Here is a 27,055-nt window from a genome sequence, read left to right on the forward strand (position 1 = left end):
AAGCAAGTCCAGGCCCACCAATGAGATCTGCACCATTCAAACAGCCACTTGTTGTCCAATCAGGGACAACTATTGGTTTTACTGATGCACCACACCTAGAATCTCTGGCTCCATGGAGGTGGAATTGGACTAGAGTCACACACCTTTTCTGGGCCTTAGACGCAAATAAAGGCAGCACTAGCCTGTGAAAACAGCAGATTTATTTGGGCAAGTGCATGACCATATATGGGATTTCCTGACCTTTCAACACAGGAAGGTGGCCAAACTTCAATATGGCCAAAGAACAAGTTAAAATCTTGTGGCACAGCCATTTTAGGGCACTAGCCACATTAGATAGCCATATGCGGTAAACACAAATGTGCACCCTAATTATAATGCAACAAGGGTAAAGCTTGTATTTAGGCACAAATAAAAAATAACCAAAACTCCCAAGTGTAAAAAGCTAGGGTGATATAAAATTATCCGCATTGCACTCCGTTATAAGATGCTGTGTGCTATGTTAAAACGTCACAAAAGGCAGACGGGAAACCTAGTTTCCCCAGTACTGATAGTCTGAAGTATTGATCAGTTTCCCTATAACAAATGAGCACAAGGCAGGGGAAGTGAAGCTGAAGGATTTACTTCCCCTCAAAATGTCAGATCAGGTTAAAAAACTTAGCAAAAAATCGTGATTCCATAGAAACTATGGAGGGAAAGTTGCCAAAAGAAAATTCTTTCTCAACACTGACCCACCCCAGACTTAGGGACAGGGGGATCTAACCCACCATGGATGGGTTTCCTGTTCCAGTCTGGTATACATCCTGGGCAGACCATTAGCATTGCCATGTTTTGCATCTGGCCTACGCTCAATAGTGAAGTCAAAGCTTTGGAGGCTTATGGACCGCCTGAGCAATTAAGTATTCTCTGCCTTCATGTTCATTAGACACTTTTAAGTGCGTCTGCACAGTTAAGTGAGTACCAAAGAGGTAGAATCTCAGCTTCTGAAGGGCCCACACAATAGAGAAACATTCCTTCTCTACGGTCGCTCACCTGAACTTTGTCCTTAAGCTGGTGACTAATAAAACATAAAGGATGTTCCTTGCCTTTGTCTAACTGTGAAAGGGATATCACCAATCCCAGTGTCAGAGGCATCTGTCTGCACAATGAAATGTCTCTGGCAATCTGGTGGTTTGGTACAGGGGCCTGACAAAGGAAATCCTTCATGCCTTTTAACAATCCTCAGTCCAAGTGACTTTCTTTGGTTTCTTAGAAGTTGTGAGGGCAGTCGGAGGGACAGCTATGTTACCATAGTCTGCCATTACATTTCTGTATTACCCAGTGTGGCCAAGAAAAGATTTCACTTTGGTTTGAGTGTGGGGGTTTCTCAGTCTTGTACAACCTGTACTTTACTGGGTAGACGCTGAATCTTGCCCCACCAACCTCATGCCCGAGATACGCCACTTAACTCTTGCATGTTCGTCCCAAGTAGGGCTGAAAACTGCTATATCGTCCAGATATGTTGACAGTAAGATAGCTCAACGGGTTCAGTGCTTGTTGCTGTAATCTGTTCGATCTGCAGGTGGCAGGTTCAAATCCTGGCATGGTCAACTCCGCTTTTCATCCTTCCGAGGTTGATAACGTGAGTACCATTTTCGATTGGGTAATAATGTATATACATATGTTTTATGTAATTAACTTTGGAGCACTATATAAATAACAAGTTAATATTATGATTATATACCATGCAGAATTCATCTAACATTTTCAGGACATGGCTGACCAACCACTGGAAAGTGGCAGATGCATTCTTTAAGCGAAAGGGCATTAAGAGTTCAGGGTAAAGTCCCTCAGTGTTGAGAATGCTCTTTTCCATGGCATTTTCTTTCAGGGATATTTGCCAATGCCCTTCAGTAAGGTCAAATGTATTAAGGTACTTGGCAGCACCTAGCTTGTCCTCAAACTCATCAGTTCGTGGAAGGAGATGTGCATCTGTCTTGGTGACAACATTTAGAGCTCTGTAGTCCACACAGAATCCTAAGTCGGACGTTCCTGCTTTTGGTACTATAACCACTGGGCTGTACCAAGGGCTATTGGAGGGCTCTATTACCCATAGATCCAACATTCTGTTGGCCTCCAATTTAATGCAGGATGTCCCCTTATCTCGAAATCCTATAACTCCTACTTTGGGTAGACACACTGTCTCCAGTGTTAATGCCATGCTGGCACAATTTTTTTAAAGCCTAGAGGCAGTGAAAAAAGAGGGGGTTGGGGGACTGCTTAATCAATGGTTTCACCGGACCTTGCTGTTGTGGAGTCAGTTGAGGGGGACAATTTGACATCCTAAATGGAGCCATCAGAAAAATTGCCCTGGAACAGGTGAAGGGAAGGTTCAGTCCTCTTCCTCTATTTGAAACCAAAAGCAGGGCTCCCATTTCAACTCTAGTAATAATGTGCATTTAATGCGAGCTGCGTTCGCAGCTGCAGTAAAGCACCCAAGAGTGCAATTTTTGTCAAAATGGCCCCGGTCTTCTTTTTCGCCATTTCTTTGTGGAAAGGTCCTTCTTGAGATTTACTCTGCACACCAAACCAGGTTTTGTCTTTGCCAGGGTTCACGACTGAAGCCCGCCTCTGGCTCCAGGGTGTCTGGCGGGGGCAGGAAGCGAGGGAGGTGGCCGAAACTCCCTGTGCTTAGTCTCCTAGGAGACAGGAATGCACTCTTAGGTGATTGGTCGGCTGGCTGTCCGACAAGGACAGCCACCCGGCTGGGTGACTGACAGCTAGGCTGGAATGAATGGGAGAAACCTGCACAAAAGGCAAGGTTTTTTGGCTTGGAAGGCAGAATCAACCACTGGACGAATGAATCCGAAGAACTTGAAGAAGACGCCTGTTGCAACTCCTGGACCGTTGGTGTGCCCGGTGAAGCCCTGCTGCTGTGCTGAACTCCAAATTGGTATCGACACAGAAGCCCCTGCAAGAACGGCTTCTCCCTTTGAGTTGATGGGACCAATCAACTCCAAAGTAAGCCATCTGGACATCCTCTCGGAGCTGGTTGAAATTCCACTGCAGTTGCTGCTGGAACCGCATAGCCAGGGACAGAAACGCCAGATGCAAGGAAAGCCCATCTCGACAGCCAGGAACTGCAGTGTTGCCTTTTGCTGTAGGCGCAAGGATTGATTGATATTTTATTTCTATTGCGCTCGTACACAAGTGTTTCAGAGCGTGACCAGGCAAGGGAGGGGAACAGGGGAGAACAAAACAGCAATCTTACTAGGCCCAGTGACATTGAGAACGCGCAAGTGCATGGGAGAGGAGGAGGGGAAAAGTGCGTGGAAGTGGGGAGAAACAGATAAATAACAATAACTAAATAATAATGGCAACAAACAGTAGTATAGCCAGTAATTTGCAAGGGCTAGGTTTAAGGCAGCAGACAGGGTAGGTTTAATAAGTGCAACAAGAAAAAAAGGGGGGGGGGCTGTATGGGTACAGCTACAGACCCCAGTGCAAGGGGTGGCCCGGAGGCAGTGCGGGAGGGTGGCGGGGTGAGCAGGTACCTGGGCCCGGAGGACAGAGGGTGGCCAGGTGCACAGTGCCAAGAGAGAACAGATCAGCAGGGGAGAGGGGGGAGCAAAGGCAGAAGAAAAGAGGAAGGTCTTGAGGTGCTTCCGGAACCGGAGATGCTTCTCCTCAAGTTTTTGAGTGGCAGGGAGGCTGTTCCAGAGGTAGGCCCCAGCCGAAGACAGAGATCTACCCCCAGCTCGTTTCTTAGAAAAATGACTGACCTGAGGGAGTTGGAGGTAGAGGAGTGAAGAGCTCGAAAGGGGAGGTATTTGCGGAGGGATAGCTGAAGGTGTTTTAGACCCAGGCCCCAGAAAGCCTTATGGACAATGCAGAGGGTTATGATTTAATCCTTGCATTCACTGGGAGCCAATGGAGAGATTTCAGAGCTGGAGAGATACGATCCCAGGGCTTGAGGCCAAGGACAAGTGTTGCAGTCCTGTTATGGATTAGTTGCAGAGGGCGGAGAGTAGAGGCAGGTAGATGTAGAATGAGGCTGTTACAATAGTCCAACCTAGAGAGAACCAGAGCTTGGGATACAATGAGCTTTTGGGGGAAGGAGAGGAAAGGCAGAGTACCTCTGAGGTGGTGCAGTAGGAAATTTGACTTTTTAGAGACCTCAGATGTGGGCGGAGAAGGAAAGGGTGGAGTCAAAGATGACCCAGGGGTTCTTAGCCTCGCAGGTGGGGGTAGGAGGGCGGCCATATAGTGAGGGCAAAGGATGGTGAAGGTGTACCAATGAGGCGGATCTCCATCTTGCTGGCATTCAAAGATCATTGGTGGCACACCAATCTTGAATGGCAGTTAGGCAATCAGAGATGAGCGAGGGAGAGGAGGTGGCAGAGGGCAGCCTGAAAATGAGTTGAGCGTCATCAGCGTAGCACTGGAAATTTGAGCAGAAAGTGGCAATGCAGTGGGCGAGAGTTGCCAGGTATTGGTTGAAAAGCCAAGGTGAGAGGTTAGACCCTTGGGGAACACCACAGGTAGAGAGGAAGATGGGTGAAGGGAAGGACCCAAGAGGGTCGATATGAGAGGAAAGAGGTCAGCCAGGCCAGAGCCTGATCAGTGATGCCCAGGTTTTCATGGAGACGGTTCAGCAGGATGGTATGGTTGACCGTGTCGAAGGCAGCAGAGCGATCGAGGAGGATGAGGACAGAGGGAATGTTAGTCAAGGTTGGAGAGCAGATCTTCACGGATGTTCAGGAGAGCAGTTTCCGTGCTTCTGGCAGCTCTGAAGCCAGACTGCTTGTCATGGAGACAGCCAACAGAATTGGAATGAAGGTTAAGCTGAGAAATTGACAACTTTTCCAGGAGTTTGCCCAGAAAGGGAGTAATGGAAATTGGGCGATAGTTAGCTGGACAAGGAGGATCAGCTGTGGGTTTCTTGAGAAGAGGATGCACAAGGGAGTGCTTGAGCGGAGGGGAAGGATCCTGAGGCAAAGGAGTGGTTGCAAAAATCAGCAAGGGCCGGCGCGAGGGTGTCAATGTGGTCCTTGATGGTTTCAGAGGAACCGTGATGAACCTGTTTTGATGAGGCTTTCATAGATCGGACTTGTCTAGCGACCTTGTCAGGGGAGAAAAGAGGAAAGGACGAGAAGGATGGTAGGGGGGTGGCTAAAGGAGGGTCAGCAAGTACAGATGGAGAGGGGAGAGGAGGGGTGTGGGTGGAGAGGGTGGACACGATGTCCTGGGTTTTTTAAATGAAGTGAGAGGCAAAGGCATTGCAAAGAGCCTGGGAAGCAACAGGAGGGGTAGAGACTGCAGCAGGGTTGGCCAGCTCCAGCAGATTTTAAAGAGTTTGGCCGAGTTGATTGATGCCGCAGAGACACGAGCTTGAATGTAGACTCTCTTCTTGGTGAGAACAGAGAGTCGGTATTGCCTTTGTAGCAGGCGACAGGCCAGTTTGTCAGAGGATGAACAGGAAGCCCTCCATTTCCTCTTAGCTGCCCTACACTTACGTTTAAGTGTAGCTAGGCCAAAGTAATACCAGGAATTGCACTTGGCTTTGGACTTCAAACGGATCCTCATGAACAGGGCAAGAGCATCAAGAGTATCAGAAATTGAAGTAGAGCAGAGACAGGGCTGTGTCAGGATGTGAGACAGCCAAAGGTGGAGGGGGGGAGGGAGAAAGTGGCGGCAAAAGTCTCAACTGACACACGCTTCATGGGCCGGATGTCCGAGAAGGTAGGTGGCAGTGTTGGGGTAGGCTTGGCTTGGGGGCAAGAGAGGGACAGATGAGGAGAGGAGGGAGTGATCGCTCCAGGAGAGAGGAGTGGTCAGAGGGCTGGAGAGGGGGAGGTCAGTGGAGATCAAGATATCTAGTGTTTGCCCTGCAGAGTGAGTCGGGCCAGAGGGGAGGATGGATAGGGAGAGGGAGTTGCAGAGGTCACAGTACAGATGAGGAGCAAGGAGAGTCTAAATGTATATTGAGGTCACCGAAGAGGAGGAGTTGAGTGGTAGAGGCCCGAAGGGAGGAGACGTCCGCCCACTCAGAGAGAAATGAGGTGATTTGACCAGGAGGCCGGTAGATGGTAGCCACAGTAAGAGAATGGGTAGGCGAGAGAGAAAGCCTACAGACAAGGCATTGTGAAGGCACGCGAAGTGCCACTTGTTTGAAGATTGCCAGTTGCGGTCGGTGACCGTCCCATTGCAGTGCTGGAGTCCCCAGACGTCTTCCCTCTTTTCCCCACAACTGAGGCCCAGGAACACCAGGATCTGCAGAGCTGCACAGGAACTGAAGTCATCTGCTGCACTTTTCTTCAACCTAAAGGTACTGTACAGTCTAAGAGAACTTACCTCTTGTTGTGTAACTGCACTTGCTATCTGTGGGTGAGATATGTTGTGATTGCTCTGTATAGTTATTGATAGCTTCTTTACTTCACAAGCCTAAATAGCTTGTGGCCCTACTTTGAATTCTTCTTTTCTACAAAGACTTCTAAAACATTGTGCAAGACTTTTACTTAACTGCAAGACGTGCTTCAGTTCACCTAGACTTTTGCCCAATTGACTTTGGCCTAGCCTGGCTCCCTGAATGACTCCTTCCCTCTGACATTGTATTTGGTCTTCCTTCCAGAAAGGGATTAATTAACTTTGCATTGGGGGTTACAAAAGTACTTACCTGCTTCAGAATATTTGTGGGCTCTCTTGTTCTGTTCTAATAACCTTTTTCTTTGCCAAACTCTCAAGTCTGATTCTAAATGCAAACAGTGATATATTAATGTCCACAGTGTCCTAGTTACTAAAGTCACCCGAGGGTGTAGGAAGTGTCTGTGTGCCATCCCAAAAGGGTACTTACTGATTTAGAAATATTAAGAGTGTGGATTTTTGAGTGTTTTTGGATGTTACTATTATATTGCCCCCTTCTGAAGAAGGTCTACTCTAACTGAGTGTTAAATTAATAATAGTTTAATCAAGAAACCTTGTGTGTAAGAGTTTATTTGAATACTTGTCACTGCGAATCTCTGTGTAACTCCCCTACAGCTCACATTGACCCCCCTTGCGATACGCCTGACTGCTCAATACGCTACCAACCTGTGTAGTACAGACTTGAACTATTGCCAGGAGTTCAGGGTTGTTGTAGTGCACCCAAAGGGTACTGCATACAATCTTGCCTAACACCTATTCACATGGAACACTTTGGGAGGCTGACCAGCTCTTCCAAGGTCCACCAAATACTTAACCTCACCCATTCTTTCAACAAGGAGGTACGAACCTAACCATTTGTCCTGTAAGTGAGGCCTTCTAGGATTCATAATCAGGATTTCTTTGCCTGAGGAAAAATTAAGAAGTGAAGCTTTCTGGTCATACCACTGCTTCACCTGTGCTTGTCCAGCCTTCAACTTGTCATTGGTCTGTGCATCAGTAAAGCCACCTTCTTTCTCATGCCCAACACATAGTCTACTAGGGTTATAGGTCAAAGTTTCGAATGCATAGGATCGAATGACCAAAGGGTCGAATCAAAAGGACTGAAAACCAAAGGGTCGAATTTATTTATTTTTTAAGGCCCCCTACCCCCCCCCCCCACACACAAACCCCTTTTTTGTGGTAAAAAACACTTTTTTTTCCAAAACGGAAACCCCCAAAAAAATATATTTAAAAAAACAAGTTCGACCCTTTTGTTTTAGGTCAAATTGAGTCGACCCTTTGGCATTCGATCCTTTTGTATTTGGTACTGTAACTGGACACCGTCTACTAGATAGATAGTGACAGGAGGGGTGGGCATCTCCCATCCCTCCTTGACTATGGGAAGGGTCTGTTAGGGCTGTTCAGTTTTTCTGAAGTCCAACTGAGGATTTAGCAAAACCATTTAACTGAGACATTACAAGACTCCACTATTAGTATAAGGCTGTACCACTTGAGTAGATGGCAGCGTAGACCGAGCTTCCAGGCTTATCCTAGGAGGGAGAGAGGGCTGTAGGAAAGTACACATAACCTGCATTATACAAAGGATTCAATAGGAACACTTACAACCAGAAGTATTATAAAGAATAAAGGTTTATTATAATATAGTTAGTCCAAGTTAAGTCTTAGGGTACGTACTTTGTCAGTCATAAAAACTTTATAAAAACACAACACAATGCCTGAAGGTACACAGGCCAAAACATAAACCTTCTTTAGAATACCAAACAGTAATTCTAGGGAAGTCGGACCTTATACACATTTAGTATAGGCCACACCTATTCATGGGAGTAAAACCACAAGTTGCTTTCTAATTACTTTACAGTAAATCAGGGGTAGTAGACCCTGTCAGTTATCCAGTGACAATCAGCAAAGAAATTGCATAATCAACCAACCATGTTACCAGGATACTTTCCTGAATAGTGGAAAACAGATTCAAGGAACAGTATATACCTATAACTTCATTTATGATAACACAGTTCTACTAGGTGAGTAAGACCTTTTGGTGCAATATAAAATTAGTCGTTCAGCTCAGTGGAACACAAACTAGGATAAGCAAGAACTCTTTACACTCATTTAGGATTGCACCAGGCAGACCAAGGTCAGCTATACCCACTGAATACTTTTTAAGAATGGCACATAGCTATTCTAAGCAGGTCAAACCTAATGTTGTAATATACTATTACAGTTGCTTTTCAGGTCAGTGGCACACAGACTGAGGTAAGCACTAACGGTTTAACTTATTTTAGGATGGCACACTGCTAAATCAAGGTAAATAAAACCTATATACTTTTTAAAAGAGCTATCAGCAACTTAAAGGTATATATAACCTAAATTCTAGACAGGCAACAGCAAGGCAGGGTTAAGCAAAAGCAAAACCCAGTTGGGGCACTCAATACATTTATATCCTAACAGGAATAGTAAAGTGAAGCCCACAGCATTACTTTCGGGGAGGAGGCACAACCAATTCACAGGTGAGTAAATAAACTTATTTATAATTTTCAGAATGGCACAACACACATTCATGGTAAGTAATAACTTTGGTAACTGCTCCCTCTCATAATTAGTTTCCAACCAACTCTTTCACAAGTAAGTACTTATAAACACTTTACTTATCCAGTACTTCCCTATTCTATTGCATGAGTTCACACGGGGGTAGAAGTGGGACCCTAGTGATCTAGGAGCCAGCTGTAGGCAGTGTGAGACAGGTTTCTGTTGCAGGCAAAAGTCAGAGTTCCTGTGGAAGGACTGTTCAACAAGTAAGAAGTTCACTTAAAAGTTAGTTAGGGTCCAAGGACTTCTGGGAAGACACCCTAGGACGATTCCCGCAGGGCGTGGGTGAACTAGATGAGAGGACTACCAATCACAAGAAACACCCCAAAGCTTTACAGAAATCACAAGGGCTTAAGGTAAGTGAATACCGCAGCCAACACAGTACCTTAGCACGGAAGAAGAGTTACAGTAATAAGACTTCAGGATATGCAGCCAAAACCCGGTAGTTGAATTCTTTTATCATGAAGACTGAAGACAGGACACTGGAAGGACTTTTTTTGCAGCACGGATCAACATGGAAGGCTCCAGGCAAGAATTTCTTCGCAGCTCTGTGGTTTGGGCGCCCTTGGTGTGGTATACTGGTCTCACCTAAATAATTATTAGAGAGGATAAAATATCCTTTCTGTCCTTGGGAAATGTAGTTCTCACAAGGTTAGCCAGAGGAAGTTAAAAGGGGGAGCCCAAAGGACAACCCATCAACAAGAGACTGTTTATGCCAAAAGTTGTCAGAGGATAAAATTAAAAAGATACTATGGTGAGTCTTAAAAATGACATCCATAAAAAGAGTGGAGTGAGTGTGGAAAAAGGTTCCCAGTCACTGAGGTATAGGGAAAAATAATCGACCAGTAAAACTAAAGGTTGTGGGGTTAACACAGGTCAGGAAGATTTATCATTTATATGCAACTCTTACCTAACGGGGTCCCCTTATAGGCTTACCAAACAATTGTTCAAAGAGGCTAAAGCCAACACTTTCTTGAGGCACCTCTCTGTAGACATAGCGTAAGCATGGCATGAGGAGGTCCCACTTTCTCCTCTGGGGCTCCTCTAGAGGTCCAGTCATGCTTTTGAGAGTCCTGTTGAATCTCTCAACTAGGCTAATGGTCTGTGGATGGTATGCAGATGAAAATGTATATTAATCCCCACATTCCTTTCACATGACCTGCATATACGGAAATGAAGTTGCTGCCTCATTCAGACACAACCTCTTTCAGGAAGCCAGCCCTAGTAAATATGCAAAGCAATGCTCTTGTAACTGACTTGGCAGTTACTGTCTTAAGTGGGATAGCTTCAGGATACCTTGTGGCATGATCAATGACCATAAGAATAAACCTGCTGCCAGAGGATGTAGGAAGATCACAGGGACCAACAACGCCAATCCCTACCCTCTCTAATTGTATACCCGATACAGGTAGTGGTACCAATGAAGCCTGGATTTTTGCTCCACTTTTGCTAATGATCTGACAAATAGCACAAGTCCTGCAATTACTTTCTATCTGTGTCCCGATCTATGGCCAGTAGAAGTGCATGCACTACCTCTCTGTAGTCTTCTTGGTACCAAGATTATCTGCAGGGGGAACACCATGTGCCAATTGCAGGAGGAAGGGTCTAGCGTGTAGAGGACCTCCTATCGTCAACCTCCTATCCTCTCCTACAGTGCAATCCACTACAGTCCGACTGGCCCCAGTGTCCCTAACGGCAGAGGTGTCTACACCATCTACCAGCACACTATCTTTGAAGTAGGGGTGTACCGAATAGTACATTTACTATTCGGCCGAATACCGAATAGTAGGCCAAGGTATTCGGCCAAAACCTAATAGTGACCCGATGTCATGACCCATCGGACACACCCCTTCTGGACCTCCTGGTCCCTGTCACGCCGGGGCTTGCACTCTGTTGTACTACCAATATGGCCGCAAACACTGAACGCTGCCTACCAGTCTTCGCGTTAATTGCAGCACACTCGATAAAATAGCCACACCCCCGCGCGTCTCAACGCTACTGTTAGCTGTGGCTAGACGTGTGCTCCGTAGTTCGCCTTTGTGGAACTTTGTTCCTTTCCTGGTTCCCGGACCCTTGCTCCATTCTATCCCTTCTCCTTCTTACCCAACCTTCTCCCGGAATCCGTGCACCCGCCTCCGAGTGCTTCTTCCCCTTATTTTTTCCTGGATTTCCTGGAGTTTACTATCGATCCGGACAAGACGTTGAACGAACACTGGAAGCCGAAGACGGCTGAGCGGGCTTGTACAAGACCCGAACCATAAGGAAGAAAACTTCTACAACGGAATCCATCAAGCAGCGAAAACAGGTGAGAAAGGGGGAAACCTATGACAGATTGAGACGCCACCTGACTGAAGTCGATACAGACATGGAGGCGGCCGTTCAGGATCTTATGCGCGGCATGCAGGAACTAACAACTGAAGTACAAAACCTAAAGGCAGAGAATGCTGCGCTAAATCAATTGGTTTTATCCCGCGATTCTGCCACGAACGAGAGCGTATTATTGGGCGGCATTGTTGACAAATACGATGGGTCAGCAAAGAACCTTCGTGGATTCCTAGATTCCTGTTTGGTCCACTTTACTTTTAAGCCCTATTATTTCTCCACCCCCAGGGCTAAAGTGGGCTTTATTATTTCACACCTTACCGGGAATGCATTAACTTGGAAATATCAAAAGGGGTCCTGGGAGAGACTGCCAGTCATGAGTCCTGGTTACAAGAGCCTTACCCAGAGTCTTTAGCTCACTATCATTCCCAGAGGAGAAATATACTAAACATATCAGTCTTTGTCCTGCCCTGGGGCAGTCCAGCACCGAAATGCTAGGCAATTCTCCTCTGAACAATAGTACCAGCAGCAACCCCAGACAAGTGTTTCGGTCTGGTTGAACCTCATCAGTAGGGTGTAGCTGCGCCTCTCTAAGAATAGTGAGCAAGGGGGCCACACCATTAGTTCATGCTGGAGATGCCCTCCTGGATGATTATGACGGATTCATTCGAGCACTTAAGACCATGTTTGACTGTCCAGATCAGGTCTATAGTGCTCAGGAACGCCTTCTCGATTTCCAGCAGGGCTCCCAGGATATGCTCACATATGTTACACGATTTAAGCAATTGGTTAAAGAAGCAGACTGGTCCTCTGAAGCCTGTTTCACCCTCTTTCGAAGGGGGTTGAACGAAGACATCAAGGATGAACTGGCCAGGGTAGCACGTCGAAGTTCATACCAGGCCCTTATGGATTTTGCTCTACAGATTGACTTTCGTATACAGGAAAGGAAGGCAGAGAAAAAGAAAACCAAGTAACCCTTCCAGAAGAATCCCATAGAGATCCCCACGAAATCCGAAGACCGCTCTGCCCCTATTAACCAACCTGAACGCATGCAATTAGGGGCCTTCCGTGGAGCAATATCCCCCCAAGAAAGATTACGAAGGATCCATACCGGCTTATGCATGTATTGCTCATCGGACACACATTTAGTGAGAGAGTGTCCTATACCTCCGTCACAGCGTTCGGGAAACGCTAGCTCCCGATCCTAGATGGAGCGCAGTTTCGGGAGAGAGATGTTGGCTCCACATCTATACCATCGTTGAACTCTCCTGGACAGAACAATCTGGTAATTTTACAGGCCTTTCTATCGCCATCCAAGAAGAACACCTACCCCATTCTGGCATTAGTGGACTGTGGGGCCATGGGAATATTCATACTCTGGGAACATTCATTTCTACTGCCAGAAGAGCCTCCCACTGGCTCCTCATAAAACAGAGGATTATCTTCAAAGCCCTGACCCTCACCCACAAATGCATTCACCTCGCCGCACCAGCTTACCTATCACAAAGGACCCTTGCCTCATCCTCAAGACCAACTTGGACCCCCTATGCCAACCTTCTCACCGTACCCATGGTAAAAAGAGCAAGAGCAGGTGATGCCAGCTTCCCCTACCTAGCTACCATGCACTGGAATGCCCTCCCCACTGCCCTGCGAGCTGAACCCTCACTCTCTGCCTTCCGCAAAACCTTGAAAACCACCCTATTCGCCTGATCGCCACACCCTTGCCACGACATCCATAGATATCTTGACTATGTTCGTCATGTTATGTATAACATGTACTACATCTCTGCGCTCAAATGTTTTAACTTGTGCATATTGTAACTAAGTTTGCTGCAAGTAACAGCGCCGTAATGCCCCTGGGCTGTCTGTGCGCTATATAAATGTAAAAAAAATAAAAATAAAAAAATTAAATAGACCAAGAATGGGTACTTAAACACCATATTCCCTACGAATCCCGGAATGTCATGCAACCTGTAGAAGCAATTGATGGGAGACCCCTTTCTTCCGGACCAATAACCCTCCAGACTAAGGAAATCGAGCTAGCAATAAACCACCATCGAGAGAAGATAAGGTTTGACATCATAAAATCCACCCATTACCCATTGGTTTTGGGAATGCCCTGGCTACAAAGACACAATCCATACATCAATTCGGCAGCAGGTTCCGTGTTCCTGGGTTCCAAACATTGTATGTCTCATTGCCTACCCCTGTACCCCGCTCCGACACCAGCGGAAGGACTTTCAGCAACCCATCTAGGTCCACTCTCGGTCTCAAACATCATTCAGGTTCCTAAACTCTATCAGGAATACTCTGATGTGTTTTCTTCTGCTATTGTTCAAGCCTTACCTCCTCATAGACCAGAAGACTGTGCTATTGAAACCAAACCTTCAGCTGTGATCCCCTTTGGGAGGATGTTCATCTTATCCGAACCCGAGAAAAAGGCCCTCGGTGAATACCTGGATACTAACCTTGAAAATGGCAACATACGACAATCCAAATCTCCAGCAGGAGCATCACTGTTTTTTGTTCCAAAGAAAGACACCAATGAGCTCGGACCTTGCCTTGATTATCGAGGCCTAAATCAGTGCACCCTAAAGGATCGGTATCCGTTGCCCTTGATCTCAGACATCCTGGAAGCAGTAAGAGGAGCCGTAGTATTCACCAAATTGGATCTTAGAGGTGCCTACCATCTGATCCGTATTAGAGAAGCTGACAAATGGAAGACAGCATTCAGAACACCCTTTGGTCATTATGAATACTTGGTCATGCCTTTCGGACTTGCTAACGCTCCGGCGGTCTTCCAACGTTTCATGGATCGGGTGTTTTCGGATATGCTATTCCTTTTTGTCATCGTGTATCTGGACGATATCTTAATATTCTCGAAGGACCCACTCAAGCATGAGGAACATGTTAAGGCAGTGTTACAACGGCTATGTGAACACAAGCTCCTGGCAAAACCCGAGAAGTGCCTCTTTCATGTCCCTACTGTCCACTATCTAGGATTTGTTCTTAGCCCAGAAGGTATTGGAATGGATCAATCCAAGGTAAAGGCTATACTATCCTGGCCAAGTCCGACCACCGTGAAACAGATCCAGTCCTTCTTGGGATTAGCTAATTTCTATAGGAAATGTATACCTTCCTTTTCCGAGATAGTCCAACCGATTATTGCCTTGCTGAAGAAATACGCTCCCTTTCATTGGGCAACAGCTCAGGAGGAAGCCTTCCAACGCTTGAAATCAGAGTTCACCCAAGCTGCCATCCTGGCTCAACCTGATATCAATCGATCCTTCTTAGTGGAAACAGACTCCTCTAACTACGCCATTGGAGTAGTTTTGAAACAAGAATTCGACGACGGACTGGAACATCCTATTGCTTATTTTTCACGGACCTTAACTACCAGTGAAACCCACTACTCTGTTTTATAAAAGGAACTGTTGGCCATCCGTCAAGCCTTTACCGAGTTGCATCATTTACTCTTAGGAGAAACATCCGGTCCAGGTTCTCACGGACCATCGAAATCTTCAAGTATTACAGGCCTTGGAATGCAGAAATAGCCGTCAAGCCCGTTGGGCCTTCTTCTTTGCCCAATACCAGTTCCAGATTCACCATGTCACTGGAACGCAGAATATAATTGCTGACGCTTTATCTCGACGTCCTGATTACAAGCTTCCTGAAGACCGGACATTCCCTAAGATGTTTCCCCATACGATATTTGTAGCTCACGCAATCAGCCTCCTGGAAGAAATTCGCTTGCAAACCCAGTCCTCTGAACTCTGGAAGAACATTTCAAGGAAGAATCAATGGGATCTGAAAACCAAGGACGGATATTTGTTCAAAGATAATGCTTTAGTCATTCCCACACAGAAACTACATCAAAGAATAATAAACCTTTGCCACGATACACTTCACTCTGCACATCGTGGCATTACCAATAACCTCCGTCTCATACAAATGCAATTCTGGTGGCCTAGAATGAAGACTGACGTAAAGCTGTACGTCCAAGCCTGTTCTGTCTGTAGTTGGAACAAACATGACAACAAGAGACCGGTGGGTCTCCTACTGCAGCCTACACTACCAACAAGGCCCTGGGAATTTATCGCTACAGACTTCATTGTGGAATTGCCACCTTCCAGGGGATACACGACAATCATGGTCACCATTGACTTGTTCACTCATTTGGCTCATTTTACACCCCTGTATAAACTACCATGCTCATCAGAACTTGCTGGAATTTTCCTGGAACACATATTCCTGCTTCATGGTCTCCCTTCAAAGATAATATCGGACAGAGGACCCCAATACATCTCTCAATTTTGGAAACACCTTTGTCGAATACTAGGAATTCAACGTGCTCTCTCCTCTGGCTATCATCCCCAAACCAACGGAGCTATTGAACATGTGAATCAAACCTTAGAACAATATCTTCGATGTTTTGCTACCAAGGTCCAGGATGATTGGTCCTTTTTAATACCTGTGGCTGAATTCGCCTATAATAACTCGGATCACTCGGCTGTTAAAACCAGCCCTTTTTTTTGTAGCCAGGGGTTCCACCCTTCGGTCCTACCTTTTTGTCCTCCCCCATCCTACACCGGTTCCTACAGTCGATTTCTGGATTGAAACACTTATCAATGTACAAAGAGAAGCCAAAGAAAAGCTAGAAAGAGCCTGGAATCAGACCAAACATGCAGACTCAAAGAGAAGACCAGGCCCCTCCTACGCAATAGGTGATAAAGTATGGTTATCCTCGAAACTACTGCCTCGACATCTACGGCCAAATAAACTGGCTCCCCGATATTATGGGCCTTTTCCTATAAAAGAAATCGACCCAGTGGCCTTTCGCCTCAAATTGCCAGATTCCTGGAAGAAGATCCACCCAGTTTTTCATACATCTCTTCTAAAGCCATACATCCAGACCTCTCGGACTAACCTCAGACCTAGCCCTGTCCTTGTCAATGACCAACTGGAATATGAAGCCTCCCGAATATGTGACTCCAGATATAAACATGGTCCGCTCCAGTACCTGGTGGAATGGAAAGGATATCCACCCAGTGAACGCACTTGGGAACCCGTCTCAAATTTGAATACCCCCAGGTTACTCCGATGGTTCCATCTCATATACCTGGGCAAACCTGGCGGGACGGGTTTTCGGAGGAGGCATGCTGTCATGGCCCATTGGACACGCCCCTTCTGGACCTCCTGGTCCCTGTCACGCCGGGGTTTGCACGCTGTTGTACTACCAATATGGCCGCAAACACTGAACGCTGCCTACCAGTCTTCACGTTCATTGCAGCACACTCTGTAAAATAGCCACACCCGTGCGCTTCCGCGCGTCTCAACGCTACCGTTAGCTGTGGCTAGACGTGTGCTCCGTAGTTCGCCTTTGCGGAACTTTGTTGCTTTCCTGGTTCCCGGACCCTTGCTCCATTCTATCCCTTCTCCTCCTTACCCAACCTTCTCCCGGAATCTGTGCACACGCCTCAGAGTGCTTCTTCCCCTTATTTTTTCCTGGATTTCCTGGAGTTTACTATCGATCCCAGACAAGAAGTTGAACGAACACTGGAGCCGAAGACGGCCGAGCGGGCTTGTACAAGACCCGAACCATAAGGAAGAAAACTTCTACAATGGAATCCATCAAGCAGCAAAAACAGGTGAGAAAGGGGGAAACCTGTGACACCTGAATAGTGGTTTACTCCTAGAAATGTCAATATATGCATAACAAGCCAAAGCTGTTGGCTTTGCCAATGCTTGTTTTAACAGAACTTCGATGAAGGACATGCATAGTGCTTATAAATGGATCATACCTGTAACTAAGCTTTAGAGGGTGAGGGGAGAGTGTGCTGCTCTCAGTGGTTTGAGCCACCACTAATTTGCAGGTGGGAATGGCGGTGCAGCAGGTTGGCCATGCTAAGAGGGTATACAGTGCGGTTTAAGCAACGCCTCACCCCTCGGTCCCCCAATTCCTCTATTGAATTGCGGGAATGAGGGAGAGGGGTACATGCAATTGGCAAAGATGTTAGGAGTATTGAGCATCGAGGTGGGAGGCGGCTCTGACCTTCGGTACTGTAGAGGGATTGGGTTTCTTTGTTTTCTGAATACTTTTTGCTTTATCAAACATCCACTTTTGCCTGACGCTATACACTACCCAATTTTTCTTAGCAACAAGGTGAGGGGGAATAAAATGTGTTCAAATGTATTTTCCTTTGAGACAAACAAGTCTCAGCGAGAAAACGGAAAGCAAACTGAGAACAATTTAAGCCAAAAGGCGCCCACTCAAAACTTGAGCCTTGGTCCACTACCTTGAAGAAATGTGAAGCTGGAACCCAGTCACAGAGCATGGTTCAGCTTTTGTTTGCGGGGCTGGTTGAGCTCCACTTATTCCATTTGTTGTGATCCTGAATTACATTATCAGATGCAATTAATCATGAACACTAAAGTCGCAGGTAAGTGCCCCCAGCCCCACTTTTTTGAGCCTCTGTGTTTACACAAATACAAGAACATTGCATTGCTTTGCAAATAGCCAAACGCTATTTGAAAATAGCATCAAGTTTGTGGTGTTTTTAGGCAGTCCTCTTATGTAGATTACAGCCGCTGAACACAATGAAAACTGGAGCGATGTTACAATGAACAGAAACCTGCCATTCACGCATACTGGGCGCAATTAGACGAGACTGTGCAAGGCTTTGTTTAACGTGCATCTTTAAACCGGACTGTTAAACACTCCCACCCCCTCCTGCTGCCAAGCCCCTGTTGAGCTGTATCTTACAGCTTGCAGGATAGCGCCTAGGCCACCTGCAGAGCGCTTCAAGGTGCCGCAAGCCGGTTTTAATAGCTAGGACGCGGGAGTGAAACAGCCTAATCAGTTCCAGCGACTTTGTGTCTCCTCCTTTGTACTTTTACTCCTTTCCTTTGGGAATAAAAGGTAGAAAAATGTAAATTAAAAAAAGAAAGTGTCCTTTGGTCTGGAAAAGGGCCTGGTGAAAGCATGTTAATCTTCAGCGCAGTAATTTGCTTCTGCCGCAGAAGACAGAAGCCCGGCTGCCGTGGCCTGCACTTCATAAATCACACCTTTATGTGGACAGGGGTCAGGGCAGCTCGTGGGCCTGCGCAGCACCCCAGCACGCCGGTAATTATGGCAGAATACTTTCAGGTGCCGGGGTCAGCCTGCTGGGGGCTGACTTCCTGCACGGCTCCCTGCCTGACTGTCGTCTTTTCTGGCCTAACACCCTCACCCCATCCCGAGTCAGGACTCTTCCACCCACACCTCAGCTGGCCTTCCTTAATATCTCATAATTCGGGACAACAGACCTTCCAGCCTCGCCTTTAATACAAAACATAAAAATTAAAACAAATCCATTCTGGGACTTGTAGTCTAGTTTAATTTTAATGGTGCCTAAGCCCCGATTCCCAAGGCTCTTGGATTAATTTGATTACCCCAAATGGCACCGGATAATCTTTGCCTTTAGCCTTTTAGATGGTGGAGAAAACTCGGTGCCAATGACAGTACGCTTGATTAGTTTCAATGTGTCGTGGCAGTCGTACATTCACGTTTTTGTCTTTGGTTGAACTGTTTTCACTTGCAATGTATATTTATAAACTGTCTATGAGGACATTTCAATAGAAGAAACACAAAGTGTGTGTAAGCATGTGACCCTGTACACTGCGACATCAGTTGGGCGGGAATACTTGAGTCTTTTCCCAAAATCGCGGCTGAGCTGAAATCTCTTAAACCCAAGACACGTGACTGCCAGGTGCGTTTCGATATGCTTGACACACGTGACTAAATTAGAGGTGTAACTTCGGCTTTGATGCTGATTCAAGTACGTATTCGGCCGAATGCCGAATAGCTGATTTCAGCCGGAATTCGGCCGAAAACGTACTCTAAGCCAAATTACGGTACACCCCTACTTTGAAATAATGTTTGGTATTATCAGGGATGTAAGCATAAGCTTCAGCAACTCTAGGTTCCTGAGGAAACTAAAACTACTTCAGATACTATACTATAGAGTAAGGAATCTGAAGAGAATGATGCCCTGGGAGTATTTCTTCCTTTTCATAACGAAGTGGCAGATTCAGAGTGGGCCCTCAAGGTCTTACCCTTCCATCTGGCATCCCCTTGCATATGGCCACTTGCTCTACAGGCTACACAAGATCCACTGTGCCGTTGTATATAGGGATGCTTAGAGTGTCCACTTTCATGCTTGGGATGGTTAATCCCACTACCCTTTCACCCTTTCCATGTGGCTTATTCCCCTTATGGAACTTTTTGTGGGCCTTATGGGAAGATGTTTTAGTAGACCCACCCGCTTTCGCTTTTATTCATTTCCACCTCTCCTCATGCTTACCAGAAGCAGGTTTGTCCTTGTGGGACACACTATTGGAAACTCAAAGATCAACTGCAGTGGACAGTTTCTTAGTACCTAAATCTTTTGAATCTGCTAAGTGCTGCTGTAGCTCAGGGGACCAAGAAGCTAAATATTTTTCCAGCATGACCAAATTGTTCATGACTTCAAAAATGGTTACCTTATGGCCTTCTACCCAGTATAACAAATTGAGGGATTCAGTCACGTTCCCCAAGAGGGGAGCACCTTCCTGTGAATCTAGGGAGGTGAGCCCGCTATGCAGCATTCCCCCTACTGGTGGCGCTAAGCGGGACCTCGCGTGGAGAGAGTCCCCTCTTGGGGATTAGGACTCCCTTTCCAACGAGGAACTCCCTTTTGATTATCCTCATACACCTTTTACCGTCCTATCAGTTGACAATCAGACTCCAGTTACGTATGTTATTGTGATGTAATACCAGAAGAAAAGTAACAGCCTGGTACTGTGAAGAGTAAGAGCATAGGAGTGATAAAAGAATACCTGTCTGTCCAGCACTGAGATGAAGAAACCTACAGCAGTTATGAAGAACACAACTCCAACACAAAGGAAGGATTATACTGAGAAGATGGGGAAGCCCCAGGATTGGGTTATAAAAGTGGGCTGGTCAAGAGAACCAGGGAGAGCGGCCCGGGAGTTTTAAACCAGCTAGTCGGAGGAAGCTGGTAACTTGAGTATGCTGGTTTGCACAGCGGTAAACTGCATCCTAGACAAGGTGCACTTCGACACAGGCTGATGAGGAGGCCCAACCCTGACCTCCGTGAAGCAAAGTACATCAGGGACAGACCACAACAGGTCTACCAATCTGAACCAAATCCCAGAAAGGAGAGAGTTGTTCAGAATAAGTGCCTTTGTCCTAAAGAACAGAGAAGAATTGTACATCTAAGAATTAGAGAAAGTGCAGAGAGAACCCGGAAGAATCAAAGGAACCAATAGGCAAGGGACTAGAAGAGCCCCTTAAAAGAACTGGAGACTGGAGGTAAAGGACTATCTGAAAGTCCCGTTTTGAGGAGATCTGTGCTGAAAAGCATTCCACAAGTAGGGAGTCATTCTCCTGGACTTTCTTTTTTGGAATTAATCCTAACCTCTGGCATTGCTCTGGGCAATCCTCCAGACCATCTTTCTTCGCCTGCCAAGCATTACAAAAGATAAAGGACCATATGCAAATCATGCTTGGTACCACCGCAGAAGGGGCAGTACAGCCCAAACTGCTTGTTTTTTTTTGTTTCCCTACTTGACAGAACTAAATTAGAGTGCTTTTAGTTTTGGGACAGAGGACAGACATTTGATTGCAGACTTCACTGATTATGACAAGCACCCTAGTTTAGTTCTGTTAATTAGGGAAACCCTTAGGATAGAGAAAGTTTGCCTTTTTTTAAATGCTTTTTGAATTTGGCACCCATTAGTCTGTCCCCTGCCCTCTGACCTACCACACCAGCCACTCAAGTTCTTCAAGGAATCAGTCACAAAAGACACCCAAGTATTACTTTATTTCGTTTTGTACTCTCTAAATCTCTCTCCCAGTCTTTCCAAACTTCAAGAGTAGAGGATGCTTCAGTTTGTCAAAATCTTTTCTGTCAGCTTTAGTTGTTTGCATAATGGCATTGCAGCCAGAATCTGGTAGTCTGCTGAGCGACCAAGCAATCTTATCATGCTCCCCTACCTCTTGTACCTCACAAGCATAGCCAAAAGCAGTCAGTCAATCAATGGTATGATTTTTCTAATTGTGCATATTTAACAGATACCTAGGAAATCTTGGATGAGAAGATGACTCAGAACCACTCTTGGGACCTCTTGAGGGTCCTTCAGACCCTTGCAGTTTGGCCAACTCCAGCTGGTGTTCTGTCTTTGTTTCTCTATCCTGTCAGAGTCCAGCTTAGCCATGTTAAGATCCATCTCCTTTTCTCTGAACCTAAGCTTTTTCTTCTTTAACTCATACAAGGACTCACCTTCTGAGGTTGACATAGAAACATGAGAATACCCCTATTCTTCTTCTTTTTCCTCTGCACTTTCAATAGTGGCAGTAAATATAAGCCCATTGCTATTGCTGGGACCTGCCCCAGCATCCACCGCATCACTACTTACTCGTAAAGAAACAATCCTAGATTCCTGATGATCTAACAATTTTTGTTTAAGCTCAACCTTTAAGCCAAAGGAAGGCAATCGTCTATCTAGACATCACTTTTTTAAAATGTTCTACTTTGTGAGCAGCAAGAGTAGTCATGGTAAATGTTTCCATAGCTAATATAAGTAGGCAACTGTTATATAGCCTATTCATTTCAAATCGTAGTGCTCTGTGTAAATAGGATTACAGTACTAAACAAGTGAACAACACTGGGGTACCTAAGACCTTCTCCTCACCGCCGAGCACCAACTTGTTAAGATGGATTTCCAGATTCTGTCCTGGCCACACTAATTCCTAGTGTACAGGGAACTCTGCGAGGTAGCCAAAACCCAATCAAGGTAAACATGGAGAGCAATCAAGGCTGTTCTCGGGAGAGTGAGAGTGGGGTTAGGGGCACTCAATGAGTCCACACAATATAATACACAATAATTCAATGTAGACAGTTATGTATAAAAGTACAATATTCTAGGCCTTCTACACACACTAAAAATGAAACTAGCAGTAGATATCATTGCACCATCCTCAATAATAAGCATATATACATTCACCATAGCTTCTTTAAGTACATTCAAGTGACTTAACACATGAGGTAGGTAAAAGAATGCAGTAAAGATGGAACCAAGTCACAAGTGAATTCCCTAGCTTCAGCAATCCAATCCTTAGGAAGAATGGGGACTTGTGACCAAAGGTCAGAGAAGCAAGTAATTGTGTTCTTATCTTTCAGAAAATGCTACCTAGGTTCCACATCTTAAAGGCAGTGGAATGAAATATTAGGGTACAAAGGCACTGCTCCCAATGTTATCCTATGGAGGACAGGGGTTGACAAATGCTTTGCGTGTACTTGTTTACTTGCCCCTGACTCTGATTTTCCCAGATAACTTGATGGGTCGAAAGGGGGGTCACTGGAGGTTGGATTCCCACTGTTGGTTCTGGTAAGAGGTGCCTGAAGCTCTGGGTGCAAGGATTCTTCACTTTCGGTCCAGATGCAAGATATAACCATTGTCAAGGAATAAATGCAAGATTCAGCGATGGAGGCCTCTTTAGGACACTTCTCAGGAAGAGGGGAAGGCGTGTTCTAGCGATGGTCACTGCACACAGTGGATGGTAGGTGTCCTTTCAGTCGTGGTTGAAGCTTCTCTAGGAAAGGCTCTCTTGATGCTGGGATGCTAAAATTCGCAGGGAAAGCGACTTGTACCACAAGCTGGCGACTACCAAAGTTCCTGGTGCAACTGCAGAACAGCAATGCTTCTGGCAAGGTAGCCCACGAGAGAGCTGGTCAGTCCAGCGAGTGGTCCAGGTACTATTCCGAAGGCTCAGGATGGCTGAATCCTCGAGACTAGTTGGTCCCACTAGCTCAGGGTCAGGTAGTCCAACAGGGCTTCATCAGGCCAGAAGCAGGATGGGATACAAGACTTCTTCAGGAGTCTTTTTCGGATCTTCAGTAGTTAGTCTATGAGGGATTCTTGGCTTCAATGCTTATCTTAAGGAAATGGATGCAGGAGTCTTCTTCCTATCCAAAATCCATCCTGGAAGCATGTCCAAGCCCACCGATGGTAAGGATCCGCACTATTCAAACAGCCAGTGTTGTTAATCACGGACAACCTTTGGTGTCACTCATGCCCCACACCTAGACTCTCTGGCTCCATTGATGTGGCAAGATAGCCCCACCCCCTTCCTGGGCGCCACACACATGCAAAGGCAGCACTAGCCCGCACAAGCAGCAGCTTTTTCGGCTAAGTGCATGACCTTATATGAGATTTCCTGACCTTTCAACACAGGAAGGGCAATCTACAATATGGCTGAAGAACAAGCAAACATGTCATTGCACGGCCATTTAAGCACACTAGCCACATTTAATAGCGATACGTTGTACGCTTGAATGTGCACACTTGAAAAGATTGTTAAAAGGTATCTGCTGCCACCAGCTTATATTTAGGCACATATAAAAGTAACCAACACAATCCCAAGTGTATAAAGCTAGGTTAATGGAAAATCATCCCCATTGCGCTGCATTATAAGATGCTGTGTGCAATGTTAAATGTCACAAAAGACAAAAGGGAGACTTAGTTTCCCAGAACTGATAGTCTGAACGACTGATCAGTTCCCCATAACAAATGGGGGGGGGAAAGGCAGGCGAAGTGAAGCTGAAGGCTTTACTTTCCCTCAAAATGTCAGAACAGGTTAAAAAACAGAGCAAAAAGATTAGGGGTCCAGAGAAAGTATGGAGGGAAAGTTGCCAAAAGAGAAATTGTTCCTACAATCGTCTGGTGAGAACTGTGACCAGCTCCCGACACAAAACGTGACCTCTGTGCCGCAAGTCCAGGCCTCCTCTCACCTGAACCAAGGACAGAAGATTGGAGCCCCAGCGATTTCCAGAAGACCTGCAATCTCACCTGCAACAATCAGAGTCCATGGGATAAGTGAACATACCTGTTTCTGTCCACCCTGCCAGCTCCCTGTCTCCCATAGGGTTACATTGGGTGTAGAGCCCTTGTCCCTAAACTCCCTCTGGCCTGGCCTTTGGTTGTCGAACTTGGGTCAAGGATCCTGTCCCAACACTTATCTTTGGAACAAGATAGAGTGGGGTACATAACTGATTGGAAGTAACTACTTAACTTACTTTAAGGAACTTGCCAAACACCACCACAGCCCACTGTATCAGTTCTGAAATACTTTCCCTGGGGAACCCATAGTGAAACCAGTGACTTTTGGGGCTTTAGGCCCGTTAGAGCTGGATTTAATAAGACAGAGGGAGCTTGGTTTGCGATTATTCTATCTAATCCACTCACCTTTTGACTATGGTTATATAATCTGGTTTAAAAGGGTGAATGTATACATATAAATGTTGTACATGGTTTTTTAGTACAATAATTACCTGTGATTTTTATGCTTAGTGTGTTTAGAAAGGCCTAATAAAGAAATGTATTTTCATCATGTTACTGACTAACTTGCATTTCTGGTGGTCTTCTGTGTGGACTCACTGTAGCCCTAAACCATTCTCACACTAGAGCCTAAGCCTTGACTGCTCTTCCACTCTACCTTGATAGGGTTTTGGCTAACCTCTAAGGGAAATTTTCCCTGTTTATCATAAATAAGATGGCCTCCTAAAATCTTCCTCCCAACAGCTGGTTTTAGAAATCCATCTTAACCAACACATTCCTGTACCTGGACCCTCTGTATGTGGATCAATGAACTAAATAAAGATCTTGAAATTAAAGCTTTCCTTTTCTTAATAACAATGGTTCAGTCTTGATATTCACCTTCTTGAATTTGAGAGTTAAAAAATATATGAACCTCTCAAGAGCTTTGCGGACCATACCAGCTAGTGGTTCTCAGAATGCAGCACTCCAGAACAGCAGGCCATTTGCTGGCCTTATTGAGTGCCCAGAAATGGAATTTGCTACCCTTAAAGCTGAGGTGTCTTAAAGGCCACATATTCTTTAGAAAAAATTAAATGCAAGACTTTTTTTTAAAAATGAACTCTAATCCTTCATCTGGACATTTAGTGCCATGCTTTCCTGTACTGAGACTCTGATTGTTGCACTTCATAAACGTCTAAATGTTCACAAACACATTTATCTAAGTCGAGTGACAAATCTACCTTTTTCTGCTTTCATGGTTTTATTTTACCATATAATTGTCTGCATGCTTAATGAACAGTTATTCTTCCCCATTCTAAAAAGTGAATCCGGCTAGATCTGTTACCAAGGATGCCGTCCACAGTCCCTGGTAGCTTCTGCATGTAACCTTTTTTTTGTATCCTGTTTGTGAAGCTTTATAAATGCACCAAGGTCTGTTGCAAATTGCTTGATAATGTATGGAGACCCAAAGACATGGCATGTGTGACTCCAGTTTGTTTCTTTGCTTTAAGTCTCCCAACCCCTGTCTGCCTTTATTGCCCATTCATTTTCACTCAAGCCAGCAGCCAACAGACACCAACAAAACTGTAAGTGTGGCATGGGTGGGATGTAGAGCAATTACTCTACTCCAGAAAGCCATCACCACTCTACCTTACCTCTCCATAAAGTAGACTGCCATAGATTTACATCATGCATAAATCCATTCTTGGCTGGACTGTAAATGTTGCATTGCATTACACACTAACATACTCGCCAATGCTAACTAGTGCTACACCTATAGAGAATGGTCAAGATTAGCCTTAGTCATCTCTAGACGGATGTAATAATGTTAGCATGTGCCACACTTAGATGGAATTCTCAACTTTAGCCTGCTTCGCATCTAGATAGGATTATGAATGTTAGCATGTACCCCACTTAGATGGAATCCTGGACTCTAGCTTGCGTTACATCCAGATAGAAATGTGAATGTTAGCGTGTACCACACTTAGATGGAATTCTCAACTTTGGCCTGCATCGCATCTAGATAGAATTAGGAATGTTAGCGTGTACAACACTTAGATGGAATTCACAACTTTGGCTTGCGTCACTTCTAGACAGCATTACTAATGTTAGCATGTACCACACTTAGATGGAATCCTTGACTCTAGCTTGCGTTACATCTAGTTAGAAATGTGAATGTTAGCATGCGCGACACTTAGATGAAACTGTGAATGATGACTACTGCAACACCTGAATGGAATCATGATCACTAGCCTTCCTCACATCTAGACGGAATATTGATAATTGGCAAGCGCCACACCCCGATGGTATGGTGAATGATGGCAAGCATCACACCTAGACATAATTGCAGGGACAGCAAGGCCAACTAACCAATCCACTAACAATTTCATCCCTCTGCATACACCTCTCAAACTCTAACCAAACACAACCACAAGCCTAAAACGCAGAAATACACTAAAACTTCACTACACTCTAACAACATAACAAACCGCACTTAGACTTGCACAACAGCACTCAACGACTACCGACCGTAAAACACCCCAAGCCCAGCCAACGGACCCACTGGGCTGAGCCTGCCAAGAGTACATCACTGCTCGCTTGCACTTTTCTAGCGTATTCCCACTAACTCACCCCCCTCCTCTCCCTTTTTCAGAGCCGCCAGAGTGCCAGGGGACCACTCCGGTGGTGGTAGTGCGCGGTACAAATATCCTTTAACATTTAAGCTACCCTTATTTCAAACACTGAATGGAAACCTTTCATTGATGATAAACAGCACAATGCCCCTTGCACCTGTTTGATTCAAATTGCCTGCATTCTTTGTCCTCAGAGGTCCAGGTAAGTCCTTTAAGAAATATGGCCATTTATTTCTAGCCCTGCAAACCTGAACTGT

At 45.5% G+C, this 27,055-nt stretch overlaps 1 protein-coding gene across 17 annotated transcripts in view; it reads left to right on the plus strand.

Moving 5' to 3' along the window:
• Nucleotides 1–27,055, plus strand: part of PPFIBP1 (PPFIA binding protein 1) — a 1,584,927-nt gene that overhangs the window by 611,370 nt on the left and 946,502 nt on the right. The window lies entirely within an intron of this gene.

The sequence above is a fragment of the Ambystoma mexicanum genome, chromosome 12, assembly GCF_040938575.1.
Source record: "Ambystoma mexicanum isolate Mex_15411 chromosome 12, UKY_AmexF1_1, whole genome shotgun sequence".
Classification (NCBI taxonomy): domain Eukaryota; kingdom Metazoa; phylum Chordata; class Amphibia; order Caudata; family Ambystomatidae; genus Ambystoma; species Ambystoma mexicanum.